The following is a 14,897-nucleotide window of genomic DNA, read 5'->3' as shown; positions in this document are numbered from 1 at the left end:
TCTTTGTTCCCCCCTTCAAAATACAGTCCGGCCCCTCACAAGGTCTGAGGGACAGTGGACCGGCCCCCTGCTGAAAAAGTTTGCTGACCCCTGGTGTAAACGGATCTGAGGCAGCAGGGCTGGAAAAGTGTGATGCTGCTAGAGTCTAAACAGGGAGACGGCTGTCTAAATCGGCAACTGGTCTGACTCAGCTGCCTCCTCTTTTCCTAGATGGATCCTATAGTAATGTTCTGGAACAAGGAAGAAACCATTAGCAAAAAGAAGTACTTGTTAAAACAAGACAACCCCATTGCAGATCTCAGCCTGGTCTAATGTGGCATCACGACTAAGGTACCTGAATCACGTTATCCACAGTTATCTTTGCCTGTTACTGAGGTGTTGACTGGTGCAAACACCATCTGAATGCCCCTCTGCACACATGGTGGAACAGGGGGTTAGATTAAGTCCCATCAACATGGTAAATGCTCAGTGGTGATGGGAGTTGGTATCCAATAACACCTAGAAGGCCATGGTTCCCACACTGTACAGTGGTACCTCGGGTTACATACGCTTCAGGTTACAGACTCCACCAACCCAGAAATAGTACCTCGGGTTAAGAACTTTGCTTCAGGATGAGAACAGTTTCAGGTTAAGAACAGACCTCCGGAACGAATTAAGTACGTAACCAGAGGTACCACTGTAGTAGACATTTCCTCACTAAAATTGATTGTATGGAGGCATGGTGAAAGGAGGTGCAGGAAGGTGTGTTTCTTTTAGTAAAAGGTGAACTCTCCTTAGCTTACCTGCTGTTCTGTTTTAGCTTTTCTTGCTAGCCATCACCTCTTCGGGAGAACAATATTCTTATTGCTGAGAAGGGGAGTCACTGCAACCAAGAGGGCTCACTGGGGTAAAGAGAGACGTTTCTGGCTTTTTCCATTACTGCAAATGACGCTCCGGAGGTGAGCAAGGAAATTCAGAATACATTTGTCCTCTGAATTGAAGCAGAAAGCAGAACAAATTTCATGCTGACAAGAAATTATGATACCAGCATTCTCAAAAGCTCCTTTTCCAGTTAAGGAGAGCTGTGAAAGATCTCTTTTGGCCCTCTTTCCCTTCATAAAATTAAGGGTTATCTGTTTAAGAAGAGAATAGCCAACTGGCAAAGATTTCTAGCTGCATACAGGAAGAAGCAAACCCTATGGAAAAATGGATATGGGATCAAGGTGGTCTGAGCCAACCTTGCAATGGGGTGAGGTTTCTTTTCTTTTTTTTTGAACTGGATAAATTTGCATTCAAAACTTTCCCTGTTCAAACTTTGTGCATATCAAAAGTAGTAGTAGTAAAGGTAAAGGGATTCCCTGACCATTAGGTCCAGTTGTGGCCGACTCTGGGGTTGCGGCGCTCATCTCGCTTTATTGGCCAAGGCAGGCGGCGTACAGCTTCTGGGTCATGTGGCCAGCCATTTATTAAATTTATATGCAGCCTTCATCCAAAGATCACAGGGCAGCTTACAAAATAAAAACACAAAATACATACCAAAACAAAAACAATTATCCACACATCAAGTCTGAAAGACAATCGACTATTTAATTAGCCAAAGGCCTGGGAGAAGAGGAAAGTTTTTGCCTGGTGCTGAAAGATACATAACGAAGGCATCAAGCGAGCCTCCCTGGGGAGAGCATTCCATAAGTGGGGAGCCATCACAGAAAAGGCCCATTCTTGTGTTGCCACCCTCCAGAGGAGGGACACAAAGATGGGCCTGAGATGATGATCACAGGGTCTGGGTCAGTTCATAGGGGGAGAGCTATTGCGGTCCTGAATAATTTTAAGGCTTTAGAGGTCAAAGCCAACACTTTACTCTGGAGTATACCAGGGAGCCAATAGGCTCCATGAAGTGGGAGAGGGCACTACAACCTGAGGCATTCAGATGTTCAGCCAGGCCTTTGACAGGAGCACCAGTCATATCAAAAGGAAAATTCCCCAGAGACATCTCAGAAATCCATTGGATCCACCAGCCTCTGAGGCTGGGCCATCCTAATAGGTCCCCCAACTACAGTGGTACCTCCAATTACCAATTAATTCGTTCAGGAGGTCTATTCTTAACCCGAACCGTTCTTAACCTGAGGCGTGCTTTCACTAATGGGGCCTCCCGCTGCTGCTGCACCGCCGGCATGAGACTTCCGCTCGCATCCTGGGGCAAAGTTCGCTACCAGGAGCACCTACTTCCGGGTTAGCAGAGCTCGTTACCCGAAGCGGTCGTAAGGAGGACGGTACGTAACCCGAGGTTCCACTGTATTAGAGGGGGGAAGGTGCTGAAAAGTCAAATCTCAACAGGAAGTGATTTGACTATGTCATGCTACTGATGTCAATATCCCCCACTTTCTGGTCACTCTCTTCCTGCCCTGTTGAGAAAACAAAAGTTTATATGCAATCTGATATACTGTTGTTGTAAAGGGCTCAGAAACTAAGAGTGAGATCTAGCTACACTGAAATCAATGGAGGTTTATATTGGTTTCAGTGAGAATCTGATTGCAGCCTAAAAGCTGGTGGTTTCAGCTCATGCTATTCTTGAACAGGCATGTTCAAGAATACTGTGAGTTGAAGACATAAACATTTAGACTGCAAGCGTTGTCCCACTGAAATCAATACCTATCTTTACCAGCAGAAATAGCTGCTCCTGGTTCAAGTAAACTGCTTTTGAGGCTCAATTGCAATATAAATGCTGTTTCATTCATGGGTTTACATTTGGAAGCAACAAAATACATCCTGATCTATTAGTTTTTTGATAGTGATCCATATCAGTACATTCCTCCTCATAGATCCATTAAAGAAAAGTCTTATCTTTCTATCTATCTATTGATCGATCGATCATCATACTTTAAATGCCACCCTGTATATGAATTCACAGGAATTTTTAAATCAGGCACAGTAGATCACTGGACGACTGTGGTAGATCACTGGCTCCCCCCAAAGAAGCTCAAAGACTTTGGCTCCCCTAAAAAAAGTTCAACATTTTAGCCCTGCACCCCCCAAAATAGGCCTTCCTTCCTAAAGAAAGCTCAACAACCTTGACCTGAACCCTCCCAAAAAGGGTAGATCACTGCCAGTTTTTAACTTATGAGTAGATTGCAGTCTCTTGGGAGTTGGCCACCCCTGCTCTAGATCATGGGATGACTTGGTGCAACATCTCAGGGTACCGTGGTAATTGGGTCTCAGTGGATGTTTCTGACTTAAAGCTATATTAAAAATGGAAGGGCCACAGTACTTCCAGTGGTGGCCAGGGGAGGGCCAGCTTAGCTGACATGCATCTTGAGGTATCCCATAACCAGGCATGATTGTGTTCAATCTTTAGCCATCAGGTGATAGCTAAGCCAAAGCCTACCTTCATCTGTAATCAATAAAGTGGAGGCCAATTTTCAATTCCAAAAAGTTGTTCTGTCCTTTTGTTCCACATACTTCTGCCTCTGGGGGTGGGTGGGGGCATGCTGCACATGGGCCCGCAAAGCCCTATTGAACTCACTGGGCCTTACTTCTGAGTAAGCATGTGCAGGTTCAGTGCTCAGAGCTTACTTGCAGACCAGCTGCACTTGTTAACAAGAAAGTAATTTACCACTGCTTGCAAAGCCCTGTTCTGCGGCTAGCTAGATATGGCTGAAAAGTCATGGTAAAATCACAAAGAATGCTGGAAAAGTAGTTCAGCGAAATGAAAACTTTAAAAAGCTACTAGAAAGAGCTGAGTCTGGAAAAGAAAGTTCATATATATATACACCATCAGCTCAATGATTAATAGCTATTAATGCAGAGATGTCTTAAAAACTTGTTGGGAAGCTTTCCAATATTATCTTTCGACAAGAATTCCAATAAAAAAGTGTTTAATGGGATAGGAGAATGTTTGCAATCCAATCTACTTGGTGAAGTCCCTGAGTCTTTAGTCAATGTTTGCAGTTGAGCAAGATCAATACTTTATTTAAAAAGTCCTCCTCACTGTCAACCTTTATTAAATTCCCTCAGAATAACATTGTAGAAATTCCTGTGACATTATTCAGCTAATTAGTTGGAAGACAATTTTAAAATGTATTGAACTAAAAGGGTTCATATCAGTAAGGAAGTCTGGTTCTTCTTGTATTTAAAATTCTGCAAAGGTGCAAAAGTTAATTGTTCTGGGTGGAAGGTAGATCTATGCATGCTCTAGTTTTAAATGTGAAACTGCAATGTATTTTATGTGCAGAAAAGCTTTATATAACTGGAGGGGCTCAATTTCAAAAATAATCACCATGAAATATTCATAGATTTCTAAAACTGAAAGCTTTTAGTATACTGTATAGACAGTGTTTTAATTAAACCAGTTTCACTTTTGTGGTGATTTTTAACACGAATGTGTCAGTAGTTCTAAAATTGTTCACAGTACTTGAAAAAAATATCTAGTTCATGCAGATTATGGAAATCACGGAGGAAACATTTAATGTTTGGAATCAGATGAAATAAAAATTACCACACAGAACAATCGACTGTTCGTCTTAAGGGCACTTAACATTCACTCTCTCTCTCTCTCTCTCTCTCTCTCTCACACACACACACACACACACACACACACCACATTTTGTTGCAGCTTTACGGTTTTTTTAGTACCATCTGGTTATCCTTATTTCTGCCTCCCCATCAGCCATCTACAAAGCTAGCATGAGGTAATTATTTAGTACCTCTTTAATATGTTTAATTTTTCACCTTTTAGCTCCATTTGTTACATTTGTTTCATGGCATTTCATCTTCTGTGCAGTGTGCTAGTTTGTGTGTGTTGAAGATCATTCCGTGAGAGGAAGTCCCAACTTGCAATAGAAGTATACACCAGAGACAAAGGTTTAATGCCTCAGAACTAAGTAAACATAGGTAGGATTTGTCTGCTACATGGCCAGAGGACTATGGTTTTGACCTCAGCTACTGTTTCCTCCCATGCCCTCATAGCTTTACAAACCGTGTGTGAAAGTTCGGGAAAGGGAGTAGGAAGGAAGGAAGTAGGAAGGAAACTACAAATGAGAAGGGTGGTATCAAGTCACTGCTAGGGTCTGCAAAATTTAGAGAGGGGTGGGCTCAATTCTTAACGGCATGGAGATTTTAAAAACTGGGGAAGTTTGTTTCCATGCTCAGCCATTTCCAGAATTCTTCTCGAAATGTAGCACAACTAGAATTGAAACTGGAGACATTGGTGCCTGTGTGGCACTGCACCACCAATGTAACTTGCACACAAGTGCAGCATCCAAGCTTCTGATGTCTCGCCCAAGCCATACCAGGACGTAGCACATTTATCATGAAATAAATCATTTTGAAGTGTTTGGTGACATGTCTCATATTCCAACCCAGGGTAATATGTCGAGCATGGAAATCATCATGTCCCCACAATGCACAATGAAATCCCACACTTTCTGGATATAAGCAACAGGAAATTCTGCAGAAGCTAAATTTTGGTAGTGTAAGACGTTTATAAAAATAAATAGGGAAAATCATGCTATCACCACCAGTGGAAGATAAAGGATAATGCACTGTTGTGGATGCTTGCTTAAGTTTAGAGTAATTTCTTTTTGGTTATGGACTCTGAAACAGAATCCATTAAATGCTCAATTTGTCTTACCTAATATGACTATTCATATGTTAATGTTGTGAAACTGAGATTCATTTCTCATTCCCAGCACAGAATTTCACTTGGTTCTTTACATTTTGTTTTAGTAGTCCTATCAGTCCCTTTAAGTGAAACAACTTTCTTTTTTAATAACAATGACAATATTAAGACTTTTTAGGGATGGTTACTTTTCTACCTAATTCAATTTTTCCCCCATAAGACAATGCACAGTGCTCACTCAATATCATGGAATATAGCCAAGAAAAACAAAAGAGCAGAGCCAGTAGAACTTTTCAGTGCCCGGGAAAGGCATCCTCAATCCAAGCAAAAGCTGTTGCTGCCAAAGGGAGATTTGAGCACAAATAACATTTATCTAGCAGGGATGAGACTTGGACTGAAATCCCTGGCCAAATAATGCATTCTTTCCTGCATAAAATGGAACCAGGCAGTTTCGAAGGGGAGTCCCTTCAGATAATAGTAATGGCCTCTAACCTTTTTTTTGCATCAAGAATAAACAACAGCAAAGAGCAATGAATCGTGACTTAATGTAGAGCATTCACTTTATCACATTTTGGGAAATATACGGCAATACAACAAATTAGAATCAGATGTGACAATTGAAATGCATTTCATCCCTAATGTTTTAATCACCAGATTGGGATGCCTTCAGGCACATTAGTAATGGAAATGGCACATGATGTCAAAAAGATATGATAATCTGCGAGAAGGAATGCCTTTAGAATAAAAAGGAATGCTAGGGGGTTTTATGTTGCAATCCAAACATCTCTGGGCTCCACTGTGCACATAGAGCTCTGTGCAAGCAGGGGCTGCATCGCCCATTTCAATGTCAGTGAAGGCTTGTGGGGCTTTTTATGCACCCCAGAGCCTGCAAACACACACTAAAAGGTTTTTTCCCTCCTATCGTGCATGTCCTACAATAGGCCTCAGAGATCTTGGTGCCAGTTCACTGCCACAGCTCATAACTGAATTGAGAAGGTATCGTGGAGGTTTGGAACCAGCCATGGCAATGCAAAGGTCCCCTGTTTCTTGGCACCACTAAATTGATTTGCTTACTGAAAAGCTCTGCCTCACTTGCTTGGGACTGTAACTCCCGCGGAACAAGCCACTGCTGCCACCTCTACAGCCACTGTATGTATCTCCTTATTTTCCTTGTTGTAAAATATTATGTGTCTAGGAATTGTATGCATCGCGTGAGACTCTTAATCTCAGGGTTGCGGGTCCAAGTCCCATGTTGGGCAAAAGATTCCTGCGTTGCAGGGAGTTAGGCTAAATGATACTCATGGTCTCTTCCAACTCTACAATTCTATGTTTCTATCACTGAACCATAACACACTGCTTTTAGTTACTTTCCCAACAACAATTACAACACCCTATTGATCTGATATACAGCCTCTCTATGCTATATTATCAGATTCCTTCTTCTTGTCTATGGTCCTCTTCACTATGTAATTAGTCTGGGCAGTGCTGGATCTATGTATAAGCTAAACAAGCTATAGCTTAGGGCCACACTCTCTTGGGGGGGGGGCAAAAAAAATTAAAGGGAAAAAACTGGATGTACATTTCCAAAATATAAGATAAAAAACAAATAAAATAAAAACTAAAATAAAACCTACATACAACAACAGTGTTTTGTGTTGTGTAGGCTCCTATGATGTAAGTAATGGGCCCGCCTGCTAGCCTGCTCCCTAAAATATCACTAAAATATCACTGGTTTGCTCATTTCTATATATAGGGTGCCTATATTCTGCATGGACTGGTTGCATGGCAACATGTGCAGATGGCTTTAGATACCTGTTAGGTCCATAAATTACCATATAGCATATATTCAATACATAAAACAGCGACAAATTGTTCTTGACAAAGGACAGCTGGACATATAAAGGGCCCCATTACCTTCAGTAGCTTAGGGCCTCATCAAACCTAAATCTGGCCCTGAGTCTGGGATATTGAGCCAGAGAGCAGAAACAAACACGAGGAAGCAGCTGGTGCTACTCATGACAAACTCATTTATTTAGCAGACAGAATGTGGGAATTATGATCTGGATTTGTCTGCTTCCATCCAATCACATGTTATTTGTCTCTGCCATAGGCAACAGGCCTGCTGTTGGTCACAGTTTGATATTAATTGTATTTTTTATTTGCTCTGTTTAGTTTATTCCTTTGTAACTAATTGTTTGAAGTGAAAGTGTGGTAAAACATAATTCTTTGAAATCTCAAATTACCCATTCATTTCTCACTTGCAAATGAGAAAATAAAATGAATACATTTTAATTGTTGTCTGAGTCTTGAAAGATGAAAGCAGCTTCTTTCAATAGTTCAGAAAACAATCTTAATAGGTTCTCGATAGCCTCCAGATTTTTTCACCATGGATGGGTTGGTTGGTTATCATTACTCTACAGTGGCATCCCTGTGGGTTCCATGCTTTGGAGAAAAATAGATTTTCTGAAGTTACAGAAAGGTCAAGAACAAACAGATATAACATTTACTAGAAACTTGCAAAGGTTCAGTGTCCCCCAGTGTATTGACAACCTATTCCTAGGTTGCTTCTGTTAGACTGATCCCTCATGTTCAGTGATCCAAAGAAGATCAGGCAGACTGGACTGGCTGCAATCCTTGGATTTGTCCTCCAGCCCTCTCTGCTCCCCAAGGAAGACCTTGACACTCAATTGACAGTCCTCCACCATGCCCCAACTTTTCTTCCCTGCTACTTACATCTCATGTCTCCTGCCAGCCCTGAGCATGTGGACTTGACAGACTTATCTATTGGATAGGTGGGCATCAAGAAGAACCTACTGTGCAGTTTGACTATAGTGGCGTCTTCCTATCCTGAGGTGTCACTTTATTTTTTTTTAAAATAATTTTTATTAAGGTTTTCCAAATTAAAACAAATAAAATCCAATTCATAAACTTTTTCCAATATCCAGGACTTCCCCTCCCCACCCCCTCTTGTGTTCCAAATCTTCCAAAAAAGCAATAATATTCAACAAATTCTTATTCCCAAAATACACTCATCATCAATAACTCAATTTATCCAAATTTCCATCCCCTAAGGTCGACCTATTCCCTTCCACGAGTTCCCCCCTTTCAAATATAATACAGGTGAAAATAGAATAAAAACAAACAATAATTTTACAACCTTTGGATTCCAAATTTCCCTCCCCTCTTTCCCTGTTGCGTTCCTCCTATCCCTCCACTTCTAATGTCTTCCTGATGAACCCACATTTCACTAAACCCACATCCCTCTGGTTCTTTACCGGTCTTTTTTTTTAAATTACAGATGTCCAATCATAGAAGGAGTCTATCAAAGGGGGCCCATTTCTTCTATCCAGATTTTTATATCCAGGAGTATAAACTCCAATTTTATATCCATAAGCTTGTCAAATCTGGATATCCCAAATGTTCCCACTCCAGTTCTGTCCAGTTTGTTGTTTCCTTGTTCTTGTCAATCACTCTCCTCCTTTTTACTTCCCTGTTCCCTCACAGAAATGTTCTTTTTCCAAAGGCTTCTAGTGTCTCTACAGAGGCTTGTTATTCAGAAGCAAAACATTACATCATGTTCCTTTCATTTTTCAACAGATTAATCCATTGTTTCCAGTAACGTGTAGGCCTCTGTAGACAAAATAATGTTCCATTTCTGCAGTTTCCCAGGAGATTAAAAGTTCTATCCAACTGTTCAAGTTTCCCGTCGAAAACACATGCAATGTCCCTCAGCTCCTCTAGGTGGATTACAATAACAAAGTTCCCTTCCAGATCACATCCGCCAGTCCAAATAACTTATAAATCCTTATTTGAAACAATTTATCTCCAATTTATAACAAATGTAACCGGCAAAGTCCTCATAACAAAGTCTCAATTTCATTCTTCCGTTTTGACAGCTCTTTGACAGCTGTCAAAACCTCCGTTATTCTTCTCCAGGCATTTTCACGAATCGCTCCAGGGATTCCGGGGGGGTTGCTTTTTAATACGAATTCCACTTTTCTCCTCCAGCTCAATCTTATAAATTTCCCTCGCGAAGTTGCTAGTTCGGCAAGATAAGGTTCCTCTCGATCTTAGTTATCCAGTCCTTTGTTTAGGCTCTTCTACAATTTGGGGGGGGCTGACTTCCTTTTTTCCACCTCCCCCGTTCGCTCCAAATTCTAAAAATTTATCCCTCTTTTTAGTCCATATTCCAATTACTCACGGGTTCTTCTTTTGGGTCCAAATTTTCAATAGAAGAAGTCAGCGCTCTCCGCCGGATGGCATGCGGCTGCGCTCGGCAGGGATAGCAGAGGACTCAAAGCACCACGCTCCTCCCCGGCACCCGATCCGTAGCCTTTAAAAAGGCTCCTTCACGAATCGAGAGGGCGCTGACGGTGCCAGCCGAGTCTCCATGTCCACGGCCTCCGTGGCCGTGGTTTTTAAGGGTCCCCGCATCGCCGGTGCGGTAGGACCCAGCCCCTGCCGAGCAGGCTCCCTCCGGAGCTCGGAGGGAGCCCGCCATTCGGCGATGGCGCCGACCCGGAAGTCCTGCCTGAGGTGTCACTTTAACCTCACTCAAACCAAGGACTCTGATTGCAAAAGCCACTGTGATGGAGGAATAGAGTCCTATGAACCCACAAAGTCCCACTGAAATCACCAGCTCCAGAGTTGCAATTCAGATGTTTGTTTGTTGTTCTTGTTTTGCTTCTCTTCACTCAGCAATAAACCCCAGTTGTGTAGTTGTTCATTTCCCACAAGGAAATGAATGTGCACAGAAGTTACTGGAGTCGAATGGATATCTTTTCTGGGCATTTTTACAGGGACTGAATTTAAATAAGAGAAGCTGTTATGCAAGGTTTTTCATCTGGTACTAATAACTTATTATAAAGCCCTTGGGGATTATCTTCTAAAGGTCTTTATTACCTTACCTGACGCGCAGTAAAAATGGTGAAAAATGAGAAATGGCGAGCTATTTCCCACTGCTAACCTTTATCATGGTATTTGCAAATGTTTTCCAAGTATCTACTGATATAACTACCACTGAGGAATATTTCACAATGTGGAGAACTTGAGATATAGAGAATCAATGCACATTGACAAGCCATTTAAAAAATAAAAACAATCTTAATTATATGATTGAGCACAAGATTGCCTTGAGGTTCTGTTTGTGTGGACTTTTGTCAAAGTACAGGAGTTTATGTACTCATCAATAAAACTCACAAAAATAATCTTCATCCGTCGATAAGTATGATCCCTCCAAGACTGCCAAACAAAACAATAGCTTTCCAATGCACACATGTTCACCACTACTGGGGGTTAGAAAGGGAGATCTGCTTAAACAGATGAAAGTGAAAGCTGAAGCTAACTGCATGCTCCAGCTCTGAAATCAACCTCTGAAATTATCTTCTTAGCTGATAATTATGTGTGCATGTCCGGTGAGTGAGAGTGAGAGAGAGAGAGAGAGAGAGAGAGAGAGAGAGAGAGTTCTGTGGTTGTTATCTATGCCTACATTCTACTGGAAAAATATTTTATATTTGCAGGTGTTCGTGTACTTTTAAAATATATTCCTCCAATATGTGGGCTAACAGCAGGACAAAAAGTGGATTTTTCAAGCCCTTGTGGTTGCAAAGAGGTTTATACTTCAATACTGGATGAACACTAACAGTCTATTATGCAATGGTCTGAGGACCTCACTGCCTTTGCTACATTTAAACATATTTTCTATAAACGCTAATCTTGTGTGAATACCTGTTTGGAGGGCTTACCTCGACTTACATGTTTAGTTTTAGGTGGCACTACTGATGGTTACTGTATTCTCATGTGAGCTGGCAGGATTTTTTTGGTCATTGTGTTGGTTTCCCTTTCCCTTCTTTTCTTTTCTTTTTACTTCTACTGTTATTATTACTCTTGTCTGTATATATGTTTGTTGTCATCCTGCAAATAATTTTTAAAAATGGCATATCAGAAGCTGATCTCTTCCATGAGACCATTATTCAAATGCCAATTTTTTTGGTAAAGTAGCTGTATCAAAACACACTTCAAGAAGAGAAAATGGAAAGTGAAGAAAGATAACAGACACTATTAACATCACTCATTGACAAAGAAGATCCAACATCAAGCTAAATTCTAAAATGGAATACGATATATTCTTGTTGAATAAAAAGACATATAAATATTCACTTGAACTTGGATCATAAATGGCTTAAGCTGTTGCATATTATGCAATTTATTCAAAGCTGACTGCATTATGAATTTTTGGAATACAATTTCAATCTCAACCTAAAATCAAACAGAGGAGTAAAATAGAAAGGATAGAAGAAAGTATGTTATCATCATAATTCAAACTAACCAACAGTGTAGTGTTCTTTTGAATATTTTTAATCAGTTTACTTTCCTGGGAAACCAGGGCTGAGTTCTCAGCTGAGCAAAGCATCTCCCACTCCCATTAGACAAGTTTTACCATCTTAAATTGTGTACCTGGTAGGAAATGAAAGAAAGACTATAAAATGCAGTGCATGTTCGTTCATTGAAAAGAGTTCTGTCCTACTCTTCACCATAAAGTAGCTTCACTCAAGTATTTACAGTACACTGAAATGCAAATAACATATACGATTAAAATGTAAAAGAAATCAGAATCTGAAAAAATATAACAGTGCACAATGAATAACAGCAGATAGCTTCTGTGCCTGAAAACCACAGTAATCTGTTGTACTTTCCCACATTCCCATGTGGCCATTTTGTGCTGTGAACTTCTCACTGAAAAGGATAAATCCAGGTTTGCCGCATATAACTTTTTTCAATTGAACCTAAGCTGATGTTACAACATGACTAGAATACACTTTTTGTTCCTTTATGGGTAAAAATCAATATCATTTTTAATGCAAACCCTAAGAACCTATGAGTTGGGAAAACAGAAAATAGTTTTTTTTTGTTTTGTTTTACAGGATTACTTTGAAAACTCACCTCCACTTTGGGAAGTTCAGCTTTACCTTATTCCCTATTCCTTTTATCTTCTTCCCTACTTTAAAGACAAAAGAAAAGAAAACCGAAACCCATCATTCAGGAGTTGACTGCAGGAAGAGATAACCTTCCACACCTGCTTAAAGGTGGTGCATTGACTATTTGCTCAACTGATTAAAGGATGAATAAACAATAGTATCTGTTAACAAGCACTGATAGCTCTTCAACCTGACCTTGTGAAAATGTCCTCTCATGGGCTAAGGATGACTTTAATATTGCATGGGAGCTTCCTTAAGTGGGTGAAATTGTTGCTAGAGGGAGTCTTTAAATAGTATAATTGGAATGGATTCTCTTAAATGAAAGTAATATTTTGCTTTCCAAAAGATGTGCTCTTGATGTTTGTTGTGTTCATTCTGGGCTCTTATTCAGGTGTTTAGTCACAACAATGGTGCTCAGGTAATTTAGGAGTTTGATTAAAGCATCCAAAAGGAAGGAAATAAAGGCTCCTTGCTAAACCTATTTGTTTTCTTTACCCTGAAAACAAGGGAGGAAATTCTTCAAAATGTGCTTAAGAACTATTCTTTATTGCTAACATCAGAATCCATACTATAAGCCCTAAGCCATAAAGCTAATCTTTTCACAAAGTGTATTTAATGTGATTTTTACAGCCTGATTACATTATTTTGTAAATAGAGGAACAGGATATTAGAGATGTACGCGAACATTTTTTTTCTTTTGGTTTTCAATTTGTTTTCATTACTAGACCCCTCATTCATTCGACTAATACTTCACAGAAATCATATTCCTTTTATTTACTCACATTTGTGGTTTTTGTTGGTGTTTTTCTTACTCCTTGTACTGATTTTGTTGTTAACTGCAGAGCTACTTTTTCTCCTGGCAGATTTCTTTATTAAAAAACTTGCCCTTCACCACCAAATGATATCAGAGTGGGACAGAATAATGGAACTGAAAACAAAAGAAAATAAAGAGGCCAATACAATCATCAATAAAAAGAGCAGATTAAAAACACTGCCATCAATTGCAGCCCAAATATCCAAACCGCAACCCAAACAAATCCAAAAGATTTTAGCTACTCACAGTGCCCTGGAATGATGCAAAGTCTGGGGCACTGTGGATAATAAAATGGCAGCCAACAGGAGAAACCCATTGAGAAAGTCAGGATAAAAACAACTAAAGATGGTTTGGAATTGAAGGTATTTGAAATCTAGATATGGATTGGACAACGTTTTTCTTGTGAAGGCTGCATTCTGGAAGTAAGGGTAAGGAGAAATAAGTCAGGGGTTGCCTACCAGCAGTAGATGGGGTGGTTCTGTGGGACCACACCCTTTTCTCTCTCTTTCTGCCACGCCTTTCCTCCTTGTCTCTCTTTATGCTACTCCGTTTTTCCCTGTTCATGGCATCCTTGCCATTTCTCTACTACCGTGGTACCTCAGGTTACATACGCTTCAGGTTACATAGGCTTCAGGTTACAGACTCCGCTAACCCAGAAATAGTGCTTCAGGTTAAGAAATTTGCTTCAGGATGAGAACAGAAATCGTGCTCTGGCAGCACAGCGGCAGCGGGAGGCCCCATTAGCTAAAGTGGTACCTCAGGTTAAGAACAGTTTCAGATTAAGAACAGACCTCCGGAATGAATTAAGTACTTAACCTGAGATACTACTGTATTTCTTTTTCTTCTTTTGCCTCTTTGCCACCTACATGAAATCAAACAAAGGGCCACATGTGGCTTTGCCCAACATAAAAATCAACTTGGAAGAAAGAAAACAACGAGGCATTAGCTCTCTGTTTAACTATTTGTCCTATTAACAGGAACCATTCTGGTCACTCAAGCAAATAGCTGATTTCTTAACAGATAATTAAATACCTCCTGAACAGGATAAACATGTGGTCAAGAGAGAGCTATTAAAAAGGAGATTAGAGGCCATGAAACAAAATAAAATGGAAACTCCACTTTTATGAATTGTCATTAGTTTGACATAGAAATATGCTAGTAATTGTTCTTGACATTATGGTACTTTGAGTCAGGAAAGCGCTACAGTTACTGCTGTGAAGCAAGGTGATGGAACGTTCTATTGTTTCACAGGGACTGCATGTTTATACTTTAGATGTGCACAAGGCCTGTGGAGGAATTTTCCTGCAGTACTCCCAGGGTGACTGCTATTCCTTTAGCTTGAGAACAGCTGCTATATTTTACAAGACTGCTAATTTGACCTTATGGAGAGTTTGCAGGGTTTCTTTATTAGCAGAAATGCTTATTGTAGGACACAAATACTCTCATTAGAAGTATCCTGTGATCCTTGCTGGGCTCTTTACAAAAAGGCCTTTTGCTGTAGGAACTGAAGGAA

The sequence above is a fragment of the Podarcis melisellensis genome (assembly GCF_964234715.1).
Source record: "Podarcis melisellensis genome assembly, chromosome: 5".
Taxonomy (NCBI): domain Eukaryota; kingdom Metazoa; phylum Chordata; class Lepidosauria; order Squamata; family Lacertidae; genus Podarcis; species Podarcis melisellensis.
This window is presented reverse-complemented; position numbering follows the sequence as displayed.